The sequence below is a fragment of the Callospermophilus lateralis genome, chromosome 1 (assembly GCF_048772815.1).
Source record: "Callospermophilus lateralis isolate mCalLat2 chromosome 1, mCalLat2.hap1, whole genome shotgun sequence".
Taxonomy (NCBI): Eukaryota; Metazoa; Chordata; class Mammalia; order Rodentia; family Sciuridae; genus Callospermophilus; species Callospermophilus lateralis.
In genome coordinates this window covers 151,449,577-151,461,724 of record NC_135305.1, presented here as the reverse complement: position 1 = coordinate 151,461,724, position 12,148 = coordinate 151,449,577, and the positions used below count along the sequence as shown (strand labels likewise).

Here is a 12,148-nt window from a genome sequence, read left to right as displayed (position 1 = left end):
TGCATTTTATTATAATTAATGACCAGAAAACTCTTCTCTTTCCCCTCTCTTTATCTCTTAAATATGTTTCTTTCCTCTTTTAAAAATGCAATATTTCTTTTAAACCGGGATATGGATGAGCCTGTCCCTAGCAGGGCAGGCCCAGCTTCATCTGTCAACTTGATTATGCAAAGCCTACTTTCCGCTGGCATCTGAGGTGGATTTCAGAGCTATGAGTCACGTGGGCTTCAGGCTTGCAACCCAGGGAGCATCCGTCTCCCGGTGTCCATGCACCCAACGCAGCCTGACTTTGAGACAGTCCCTCCGAGGCCCCGATGGCTAAATGCTGGGAGCCATCAGCCAAGTAGGTATGACAAATTCCTTGCCAGCTTACTCCCATGCTGTCTAGTGGAAGGACTTCTGAAAGGTGACCTTGCTCAAGGACCAGGGCAGGATCCGTGTTTAGGGTGTTCCCCCTTTAGAATAGGGCAGTTTAGCATAATAGGAGATTAGGGTGTTCCCCCTTTAGAATAGGGCGTATCCTGCTGCTGAGTTCCTCTTGAGTGCTTAGGGTCAGACAGTATATTTTGGGAGACAGAAGCCCATGCAGAGAGGATTTGGGCAGAGTAGTGGATTTGGGAGAAGTGGATTTGGGCAGAGAACTTGGATTCCCCCAGAACGTGTTTGTAGACGGCCGGTGTGAGTTCGGGAATAAAGAATTGCTGTTTGAATCTACAAGCTGTGTGGAGACTCGTGATTTGTGCCCAGCCAGAGACTGCGGCAGCTAAATGGTCCAGACTTTGAACACGTGCATGCACTAGCACAATCATGTAGTGTGCTGACCTGGGCTGTGACAGTTATGAACTATTCCAGGATTAATTCCCTTAGAAGAAATACATCGGGGATCCTGGAACAGAAAAAGGACATTATATAGAAGCTAAATAGGAGAAAGCGTGTACTTCAGTTAATAATACTGTGTCACTACTGGCTCACTTATTATAACCTTAGTCCCACTTCCAATGGAAGATCTTAATCATAAGGGAAAGTAGGCACAGGTTCATGAGGGAACTCCATTAGCTTCAGTTTTTTGTAGATCTAAAACTCTTGTAAATTTTTAAGTGGGGAAAACACATTGGAATTTCCTCAGAACTGAGGATTTGCTGGTCAAGGGTGCAAAGACCTACCTTTGTAGTAAATATTAGGTTGTCATTATTTTCTGTAAATGTGCTCTGGTATACGCATGGGAAAGAATGATATATCCACACTAAAAATCCAGAATGGCATTCTGGGTAGTAGCATTAGAGAACGGACTGACTGGAAGCTCTTGTTAGTTGGATTGAGTTAACTATGATTAGTTTGCAGGGCGAGTCTGCAGGCTTTAGGGAACATAGCATATTAAACTGGGAGCCTGATTTAATAACCAGATAGTATATAAACAAAGTGAGGTATCCGAACATCAAAATCTGCGTAGCAATCACTCCCTCTGGAAGCTCTAACCCTGTATGTATAGGGCTCTCGTGAGGTTTTTGTGCTGGGGGTAAACGTGTTCTGACATGAGACAAAAATCATTGTGCACATTTCTCTGGTGGTTCGTACCATGCACTTGACTGAGGCTTAATTTGGGCAGAGGAGCTTTGGCAGCCTAGAATCCCATACTCTGCAGAAAGTATCCATCCTATTTTCCCAGGAGCTGGCATATACGTGTCCAACCCCCAGTAAGGGGAGTGTCCTGGTCTATCTCTACTAGGGACGCCCTCAGGGGGATTTGAGTTCACCAGGATAGAAAAATGACAGGTCACATCTGCATGTGACACTCAGCAATCCTACAGGATGTCTCAGTTTATAAATGGCTCCTTAAAAAGGTGCCTGTAGAATGGCAGGAAGTGCGGTCAGGATTATGCCTTCTTCATGGGACTTTGATGCAACCTCTGGAGACCTAGAGACCAGAGGCCTGCGCCTTGTGGCTCAGGCTGATTTCAGTGGACTGGAAGTTGGGCCCAGGGCCTCTGGACACACACACACACAAAAGACCCAAGGGATTCTGCTGTCATCTCGCCCTGTTTCTCTCAGTCCACTTTCTGCAAAAGCCCACTGTGGGACCCTCTGTGATAAACGGGAGAGAACTGAAGCCGTGATGTTCCGTGACAAATTCTGAGGGGGCTTGTGACAGAAGTTTACAGGTGAGCCTCATGGTTTGTGCTATCAGGGGAGACCTGTCTCAGGTTGGACCCTGCATGGAGGGGCCCGTGCACCTTGCTGCATGGCCAGCAACAGCAGACCTGCCTCGCCAGGGCTGCAGACCCCACCTCTGAGCCAAATGGCTGAATTTGATCAGAAACATAGAGAGGAGGTGGAGGGCCCAGAGTCTGGGCCTGGGACTCCTCAGTTACTTGGTGCTTTCTGTGTCTAGAACACAGCTGTCTGGGAGTGTTCACATCAGCAAACAAGAAGATGGACCAAGTACCACCTGCCCAAGATCACACGTGGGGACAGTGCAGCCTGGTTTGGGACAAGCCTGGGTCGGAGAACATAACCTCCCTGAGCTGGTTCCCACAGAAATGAAGCTGAATTTCTGACTCGGGCATTAAGAACAGGGGTTTAGGTAGGAGAAGGGCTAGATCCAGGGGTTTAGCTAACAGTGACATAGGAAGGTTAACTTCTTAAGATTCCGTGGTAAGATGCAAACCGGGGGACACAAGGGGAACTTCTGTACTATCTGAATGCAGGCCTGTGGCAGATGGGCTGGGGCATGTGCTAGGACTGTGGACTTCCGGCCAATTTCACGTCCCTGCTTTGCCACAGAGCAGCTGGATGTTTTAAGAAAAAAGGGTGAAGTTCCCTAACCCTTCACCTCAACTCCCCCACCTGTGACATGGGGTTGGTGGAACCAGCCAGTGAGCTGTTAAGGACTAGATGCATGACAGAGGCTTCATGTGATAAATAGAAATGGGAGGCTGCATTGTACAATCAGGACCTGCCACTCAAACCACCCAAGTTTCCCCACAGGACAATTCATCGCAATTTGATGGCCTGATCATCACACTGTTCTGTCTAGAGGGGCCAGTGGATGTCTAGCCCCCTGCTTTCTAAAGGGGCTCGAAACACGTGGGAGACCAGGCATCCTGCTCACACCCCAGGGCTGCAGTCTTGCCCCTGAGTGTGGGTGCTGGCCTCGGCCACTCTACCCCCAAGTTAAATCAACCCTGGGCTTTCTCAGGATGGCTACAGACATTCCATATAAACCTTCCTGTGACAGGAATGAATTGGGGATGACATAAGTGCCCATAAAGAGGGGTGACTTAGGGGTCCACTCCCATGGGCTGGCACCAGCCAGTGAATGAGGCTGGACAGGTGCCCCTGTGGACTGAGCTCTGTAATGCTCTGGGTGAACCTCTGCATGCAGAGTGGGCTACAGCCCCCTGACAAATGCAAAGCAATCAAAGGTGTGTATTTACATATCTATAGGAAACAAAGGTCTAGAACAGGGGAGTTGGGAGTCTGCTATCCAGAGCTGTGGCCACTAGTGATGTGGACAAGTGAGCGCTCAAAGTGTAGCCTGTGTCACTGAGGAACCCAATGCTTCTCTTGTGGTTCACTGACGTTGAAACTGCACTGCTGCCTGACAGGTGCCGAATTGGGTGGTGTAGGGAGGCAGGTCCAGAAGGCTGCAGAGGATGGACAGCCAGGGGGAACTCTTTTTTGTGGCCTGGCTTAAGAAATAAAACCCTGTATTGCATTAGAAATATTCTCCAGAAGCACTGGCTGGCTCTGGGCTCCACATGTGGGAACCTCCATGGGGACAGGAAGGCCGGAGCCCGTAGGAGCAGGGTGGGCTCCAGTCCTGCTGTTGTGGGGCCTCCGCAGGTGTCTGAAGACTGCAGGGTGCTTTGGCCAGAGACCCAGCTGCGTTCTGTTGAAGGGTGGGGGAGACTCTGGTGCCTGAGGCCCCTTCTAGTACCTCTGTGAAAACCTACGGGCAAGGGCCACCTGCCACCTTGGCCCATGAGTCCTTCCCAGAACCTCCTTGCCTTGGGAGGCCAAAGAGGTTTCCCTACTTCCATTTTTAACTACCAAAAAAAAAAAAAAAAACTGGGAAACTCCCCACCCTGAGCTTCGAGGGCGGGATTTTGCCAAGTGGGACACCAGGTCTTCTGACATGCACCCGACTGTTCTACTGCTTGGGAGCTGGCCAAGGTCACTGCCCTTATAGAGCCCCGTAGAGCACCATGGAGCCTGGGGAACCCGGATTGTGTCCTATCTCTATGTTTTTGTGTCCTCACTATAAGCACTTGGGGGAATCCTTTCTCATGAGTTGTTCTGAGCCTGTTTATCTGCCGATTCTGAGAATCAGTAAGAATTGAGTGGTCTTAAAACATCAAGTGAGACCTGATACTTCATGATGGCTGTCATTTTCCAACTCCCACCCTCCTACCCAGAGCGCCAAAGATTCCTGACTCACATCTTCTGGGAAGTCCCCAGTTGTGGACACCCATGGTACCTTTTGATGCCTCTCCCTTTGGGCTTGAGTCTCGCTGAGTCCTTGAGGTCCCAGCAGGAAACCGTCATCTGAAATCTCTGCCTGGGGTCTGATTCCTAAGTGTTCTGAGTAGTGGCCTGTTCTGAAAGCCTGGTGACAGTATCCTAAGTCCCAGACCAGATAAAGGGAAGGTGTAAGAAGCACCAATTTGAGAAGCGGGTGCTGCTGTGCTTTTGTGGAATGGTCCTCTTGGAAGAGGAGAGTAGAAACTTGACTCTGCTTAAAAAATAAAATAAAATGGACTCGATGTCAACCCAGCTGTCTTAGTGCTGATGAGGCCTGATGTCCTAGTACCTGGTTGGAGGGGAGGGAGGGGGCACCCAGAATGGTGAGCCATGGACCACAGTGCCATTCACTCAACCTGAATGGCATCAGCACCTCTTACTCTGGGCCAGCCCTCGCCCCTGCCCTCATCCCAGCCCTGCAGGGCCTGGGGTCTCCGTAAAAGGGACTGGGAAACTGTTCATGGAGGTTCTACTGCCTGGACACTTCCTATTCTAGTTGGGTGTCTCCAGGTGAGATGCCTCAATCTTGATCATTTGCATCCCAAAGTGCCCTTCCCCAGAGGGTATACACAAAGCAGCTTTGCAATTGGGAACTAGGTTTAAAGTCCTAGAAATGCGGAGACTTAATAGCAACCTATTTCTGGAGACCTATTACAGCCCCTAGAAACAGGCTTACATACCTTTGTTCACCTCTGAGCCTCATTTCCACCCCCTGTATAATGGGGGCACTGGTATGTATCTCATGGGCTTGTTCTAAGGGTCAAATGAGCCAGGATGTGTCGGGCTCTGAGAACAGCACCTGGCACGTCCTGTCACAGAAGCTTTCCTCGAGGTCCTGCGGAGTCGTCAAAGGTCTCCTGGAGGAAGGATCTATTTGCTGCTGGCTGAAAAGGAAGCAGGGCCACTGGTCCCTGTGCTTCAGGGTCACAGCAAGTGCAGCCTGGATTGTCAGCCTAGGCATTTGGACTGCAGTCTTGGCATTGGTACCGAGTTGAATGTGGTGGTAGCTGATATGATAGTCACTGGGGACACGATGGCCGTCATCTTTGAAGGTGACGCTTCTTGGTCAACAGCAAGCTATCCATGATTTTAAAGGAACCCATTTGGATGACAACTCACTTATTAGCACACAACTAGCTTGTCTATGAAGACAGGTGGCCCAGTGCCCTAAGCTCTTCTGATAACTAGAAAATCAGAGGAGAGTTGATCCCAGGAGCCCTTAGCCAGTCACCAACCATCACAGGAACAGGTGTTGGATTTACTTGTGGCAGGCACCTCAGCCTGTTGGCAGACATTAGCGTCTCTGAGCCTCAGCTTCTCCATATGTAAAGTGGGCACAGAATGGACTTGAGGATCTGGAGTCCCTCTACCTGTGAGGGCCACACAGTGGTGGAGGCAGAGCTAGAGTCTGAGCTCTGGTGTCTGGCCGTGGGCGATGCCTCTAGCCACCTTGTCCTAAGCCCTCTGGGGACACGCATCCTCAGGCCCTCCACCTCCATCTGTCCTCTGAAAGCCAAGTGTACCATGAGCAAGGAAAGATGGGCGTCTCCTGCAAAAGTGGAAAGGGGCAGTGTCATGGGTAGGGGACTTGAGTAATAACCAGAGAAGGGGGGACTCTGGTTCCCAAATAAACAGACTCATGAGTGATGAGGGGACCTTCGGCTCCTGCCCCCACCCGGGCAGCTGTCCTGCCAGCCCCACGTGCATGCCCCTCCAGGAGGGGGACGAACACCAGCAGGACCCACTTCAAAAGGCTCCGGGCCTCGAGGAGGGGCAGCTGCTGGAGATGGAACCAGTGTGCTGGGGGCTGGCCAGGGCGGAGGCTGGGGTGGCCTCTGCAGCAGGCGGCCCCGAGCCGTCCAAATACATCAGCGTGGAGCCTTCAAAAGCCCAGAGACCCAGAGCAGGAAAAATAAATAATTCGCTTATCCCTGACCAAATTTCTCCTTTGATCTCACCCCCGCGTCGCTCTTCCCGCCCCCCCCCACCTTCCCCAATTTTTCTTTCCTCGCTACCTTCCCTTAAACCTTCTCTTAAAAACCTTTCCTCCTCCTCCATTTGATTTATGTCCCAAATAGCTCTGGAAGCCTGATGTCCCTTGATGAATTGTTGGGGTTGTTCTGTCCCTAACCTTCCTGAAGGCGGGATTCTATGATGAAGTTAATCCTCACGTCAATCATTGGTTAATTAACAGTCCTGAGCCTCAGGTGGCAGGCTCAGCGGGAAGGCTAGTCAGAAGGTGGGCCTGGAGAGGAGCCATTGGGGGGGGGGGGAAGCGGAGGTCCTGGGTCACTCTGAGCTCCACTGGCTGGTGGCTCCCCATCTTTCAGGGGTGCTGCTTTCCATGGGATTTGGATTTGTGGAGTACCAGAAGCTGGAGCAAGCCCAGAGAGCCCTCAAACAGCTGCAGGTAAGTGAGGCTCAGAGCTGAGGTCTGGGGGGGGAGGGGCGCTTGGCAGGTGGCAGGGGCTGTGGGCCTCTGCCACTGGGGTGCACTGGTCATCCTTTGCTGCATGACGGACCCTGGGACCCGCAGCTTCTGGAGTAGCAGATTCTGTGGTCGGAGCTCGGCAGCCCTGCTGGGTTCTGCCTCAGGTCTCCGCTGAGGCTGTACTAGGTGCCACCTGGGTCACACTGGAAGGCCCACTAGCACTCAGGGCTAGGTCTATGTGAGGATGTGAGGATTCCCTACCATGTTCCAAAAGGTACGGCTCAGGTGCCTCCCCCTGGTGCTGTCTGGCGAGCAGCCTCTGGGTCCTGTAGGGACATCAACTTTTGTGTCCCATGACACAGCCCTGTCAGACCAGACACGCTCCCCTCCCGAGTGTCCCCTGGGTGAGAACCCCCTACCCTGTGCACACCCCCTGGGTCTGCACAGCAGCTGAGCGCACCCTTACCTATGTGCCATCTCCCTGGGGGCCACCACCCAGGGTCCCTGGCTCCAAACAAGCCGCTGTTCTCAGAGACCCACCTTCTGCCTCCACTTCCCAGGGACTTTGGCCTCAGAGGCCACTCATTTCTTGGAGCCTCAGTTTCCTCACGTGTGCAAGGGGAGAGTCAGCCCCGTCTCACGACCTTGCCAAGACTTAACCCAAGGAGGGCCGGAGGGAGGGAGGGAGGGACTGCCATGAGGCTTTGTGTGGCGGGGGTGGGGGGCCACATGGGACCCCGAGGCCCGACAGTTCCCAGGATGCAGAGCAGCTGCTGCCTGAAAATCTGCGCAGGAGGAGGAAGATCTGCTGCTGGCCCCGAGCCCAGAGCTGGGGCGTGGTGACCCGGCGGAGACTCCTCGGCCTGCTCCCAGGGACAGGAGTACTGACCCCTCCTGCCACACGGCTGAGACTCCCCAACAAACGGCACCGCGTCCAAAGCGAGGAAGCTGCTCCTCTGGGCAGGGGGACCCCAGCCCAGCTCCCCCTCACATTGGCTCCACGACTCCATTCCAGTGACCCCAGCAATGGTGACAACAGCCACAACCGTCCAGGGCTTCCTAACTGCTGGAGCATGTGTTTCAGGGCCCGGGCCCAGGGTCACTCAGGCCCCTGTTCAGACTCCAGGCTGTCCCCTGTTCAGACTCCAGGCTGTCCCCTGCACAGAGAGCTGTGGTTCGGGAACCAGGCCCGGGGACAGAGGCGGGGCTGAGGCTGGGCTGGGAGGGCTATCCGTGCTGGTGGCATCTAGATGGGCTCAGGAGGAACAGGAACGACGAGGGTGGACGGGGACCCCAGGCAGGGCCTGGGCCTGGGCAGGAGGTGACCTCACTCATGTGGGGAGGCCAGGGGGGTCAGTCTGGGTCGGCCTGGTCCAGAGCGCAGTGCCAGCAGGTCATGCTGGCCGCCTGCAGCGGGGGGTCTGCGTGGGTGATGGAAGGCCGGGGCTGGGCAGTCTGGGGCCTCCGTGGGGAGTGACTTCCTGTTTATCTAGGGGTCTGTCCCCACTGGCAAAGTGAGGCCAGGAGGCAGGGCCTGGGCCAGGCCAAGGTCAGTGTCCAGCATGCCCACTGCCCCCATGGCTCTGTGCAGGCCTGGTCGGGGCCGGGCTCTCCTTGTTCTGCTCCTGTCTCGGGGTCACTCAGGCCTGGCCTGCGTCCTGCCAGCAGCCCTCGCTCGTACTGGGACCCCGGACAGGCACCCTGTGCTCTGTGGCCTCCACGATGGGGCTGCCATCCCCATCATCCTGCTTCAGCAGCAAGGAGGGGACGAGGGGGCGATGGCGCTGGGCAGGAGCCGCCCTGGGTCCAGTGTCCCCACTGCGCCCAGGGCCAAGCCAGGCCACTGAGCGGCACCCACGCCCGGGAAGCGAGCTGAGCACTGGGGAGCCCTCCTCAGGACCCAGCCACCTTGGACACTGGACAAGGATCGGAACTTCGTCCCCACAAACGTACAGAGCGAGCTGACGAGACCCGGGTCCCCGCCCAGCGGCCCCGATTAGGAAGCAGATGGAAGCGCGGGAACATCCTGAGCTTTACTCCTCGGCTCACTGACTGTGGTCACCCCCAATGACAGAGCAACGACTGCGGCTCTAGGGTGGCCGGGCCTGTGGTCGATGGGCCGGGGTGGCTGCTGGGTCTCAGGTGCAGGCTGCGGCCTGGCCGTTTCTGCTGGGCAGCGTCTCGCCCGCTGGCCAGCGCTGGTGCAGCCCCGCCATGGGAGCTCCCCTCAGGCTGCAGCAGGAGCGGACGTGCTACACGCAGGTGCCCGGCTCTGGGCAAAGCCTGGGGTCTCTTCTGGCCAGGAGTGAGGTTTGTGATGTGTCCACAGCCCTGCTTGGGAGTGGACGCTGCTTGCATTGGTGACAGGCTTGGCTTGGAGCCCGAGGCCTCAGTAGCTGCTCGGAGGTGTCCCTGGAAGAATCCAGGGTTTCTGATCCCACTGATGTGGACATCTCTGGGCTGCCTGCTTTGTTAGTCCTTCTGCTAGTCTAATCACTCACTGAATGGACATAGGTGGGAATTCTTGTACGGCAGCCCTGGCGGGAGAAAGGACAGAGGCTCCTACCTGTTCACCCCATGGGTGACCCTTTCATGGGCCGCCACCAGGGAACGAGGTGGCATAGGGGTCAGGGGGGCAAGGAAACTGGGTGGGGACCTCCCAACTGAGCTGGGGGTGCAGAGTCCTAGCTTCGTGTGGCTGTGACCCCTGCATGGCTGCTCCCGCCCCTGCTCCCAGGGCACAGTGCAGGTGTGGGCTCAGTGTCACCCGCGAGGCACCTGCCACCAGGATGCCCAGGTGTGGGCATCAGGCCCTGGCCCGAGGCTTCATCCCCCTCCACCCTGGACCTGTGAGGTTGGGCGCACAGGGGTGGGGACACTGTCCCATCCCAGCCCCTGACCACCTACCTCTGTGCCAGCTCACAGCTGAAGTGTCTGCTCCGACGTCACGGTCACTGTCCTCCAGCTGCTCCAGGATCCCGTCCAACACCACAGACCGCTTCTTCTTCGGGGGCTCTGTGGGAGCCCAGATGCAGGAGAGGAGGACGCGGGGGCGGGGAGACGCAGGTGCAGGAGGACATAGACAGATGGGACATGCACAGGGAGGAGCAGGGGAGGCAAGGCAGGGGACATGGGGAGGGAAGGAGGGGAGAGGGAAGGCAACATGAGGAGAGGGAAGGGCAGGCGGCCTCTGTCCCAGGCCTCCCCAGCATCCTCTGTCCCCCCCCTCCCGCGGGCCTCCTCTGTCCCCCCCCACACCCCCGCGGGCCTCCTCCATCTCCCCCCCCCAACCCCCAACCCCCAACCCCGCGGACCTCCTCCGTCTCCCCCCACACAGCCCCTGAGGCCTCATCGGTCTCCCCTCCTACCTCTTCCCTTCCCCAGGTCCCAGGCCAGTCAAGTACACTCCAGGGCTGAGGAGAGGAGCAAAAGCCACTCCTCTGACTGGAGGCCAGAGGCTAATGGCGTAGGAAGTGGCTGGCACATAGTAGGAGCTCAAAATTAAATCTGGGCGCACAGCTGTAGAACCCAGGGACCCCAGGGACCCCAGGGACCCCAGGGACCCCAGGGGTGGTGCAGAGTGATGATGAGGAGCGGCTTTGGAGAAGCGGGGACATCTGGCTTGGGCTTTGATGCTAAACTCCTCCTGACGGAGCACCTACTGCGTGCCATGGCCCTGCTCCTCTTAACGGCCCACAGTAGGTGTACAGAGGGGAAGTGAACCAGACGGAGGTCTAAGGCTGTCCAGCTAGGAAGTGGCAGATCACGGACCTGACCTCCAGTCACACTTAAGTCACGTCCTCTCTGCTTCTCACGACTCTGGTGCTGACCAGAGAAGAGCCAGGAGACCACAGCAGTCGGAGCGGGGGTGCTGGTTCCCTTGCCCTCCAGTTAGGAAACGGGGCAGGGAAGCTGAGCTCTGGGCTGCCTGCTCTGTTAGTCCTTTTGCTAGTCTAACCACTCATTGGTGGGCAGCCTCACTCAATTTAAGGCTTTCTTTGTACAGAGGCAGCCTGAAGAACCTCATGTGCTCAACTCTTCCTCCTCCTCCTCTTGAGTCTTCAGGGGCCTCATCCCCCCAGAGCCCTGGCCTCCTTCCACACTGGCCTGGGGACTCCCCAAGGGTGGTATCACAGTGCTTGGCCCAGGGTGGAATGTCTCGGTGCCCTTCCAGGGGCCCAGGGGGACTGACTGAGCCACCTCCCCCGTCTTACTGTCCGTCACTAAAGGGGACGTGGCCCTTTTGTCCTCTCCACGCTGTGGTCTCCGTAAGCCCCTGTCACCTTCTCTCTGGGAACCCCAATCTCTTAAGACCCCTCTGAACATGTCCCCCAGGCATCTGTGACCTAAGAGACCCCATGTCCTCTGGGCATCACATGAGCTGGCCCAGGCTGCAGCAGGTGCCCACCTGGAGCCCTCGCCCAGCTCCCTGCCCACCCTGCCCAGCCCGCCCACCAACACGACAGCCTCCTTTGTCCTGTGCACCTCTGCGTCCCCAATCTGCGCCTGGCACTGGGTGGGCTCTCAAGTTCTCTGGGGTGAGTGAGTGGGCTCAGGTGGGGACACGCTGAGCTGCCCATGGGGAGGCAGAGGAGGGCTCAGCGGCTGCATTGACACTGTTGGCCATGGAGAGGGACAGGGGACAGGATGCGGGGCTGGCGGCCTCCTCCCCCTCCCTGCTGCTGCTCAAGGCCAGGGCCGTGCTGATCGCCAGCCTCTGAGATTGGATCCGTGGGCAGGTTATGGGCACCAGGAAATGGAAGGTGATGACACAGGCTGCGGCTGCCTGTGGGACATGCAGAACGCACACCAACTGGCACCTGCACCTGCACCTGTGCCCCCTGCAGCTGCGTCAGGCGTCAACACAGAGGGCCCAGCCACTCCAGCCTTGGGACAGTGCTTCCTAAGAGGAACCACAGGTCTTGGGGACCCAATTCCCAGCCTCTGTGGGGCGCTGCATGACCTAAGAGCCCTGTGTTCTGTGGCTCCTCCCAGGAGGATGGGCAGGGAGACGGGCCAGTTCAGGAGAAATTGAGGCTAAGGGACTCATTCTGGGCCTACAGAGGTTCAGAAAAGCCCAGGTACCCAAGATCCTGCTGTGGTCCTACAGTGACCAGCTGGGGACCGGGGAGCCCAAAGTCCCCAGGCCTCAGCCTCCCCATCTGTAAAATGACGAAGAAGAACATGGGGATCCTG

At 56.4% G+C, this 12,148-nt stretch overlaps 1 pseudogene; it reads right to left on the bottom strand.

Annotated features, from left to right (window-relative positions):
* Positions 1 to 8,305: 8,305 nt before the first annotated feature.
* LOC143642078 (putative RNA-binding protein 19) overlaps positions 8,306 to 12,148 on the bottom strand; it is a 37,979-nt pseudogene continuing 34,136 nt past the window's right edge.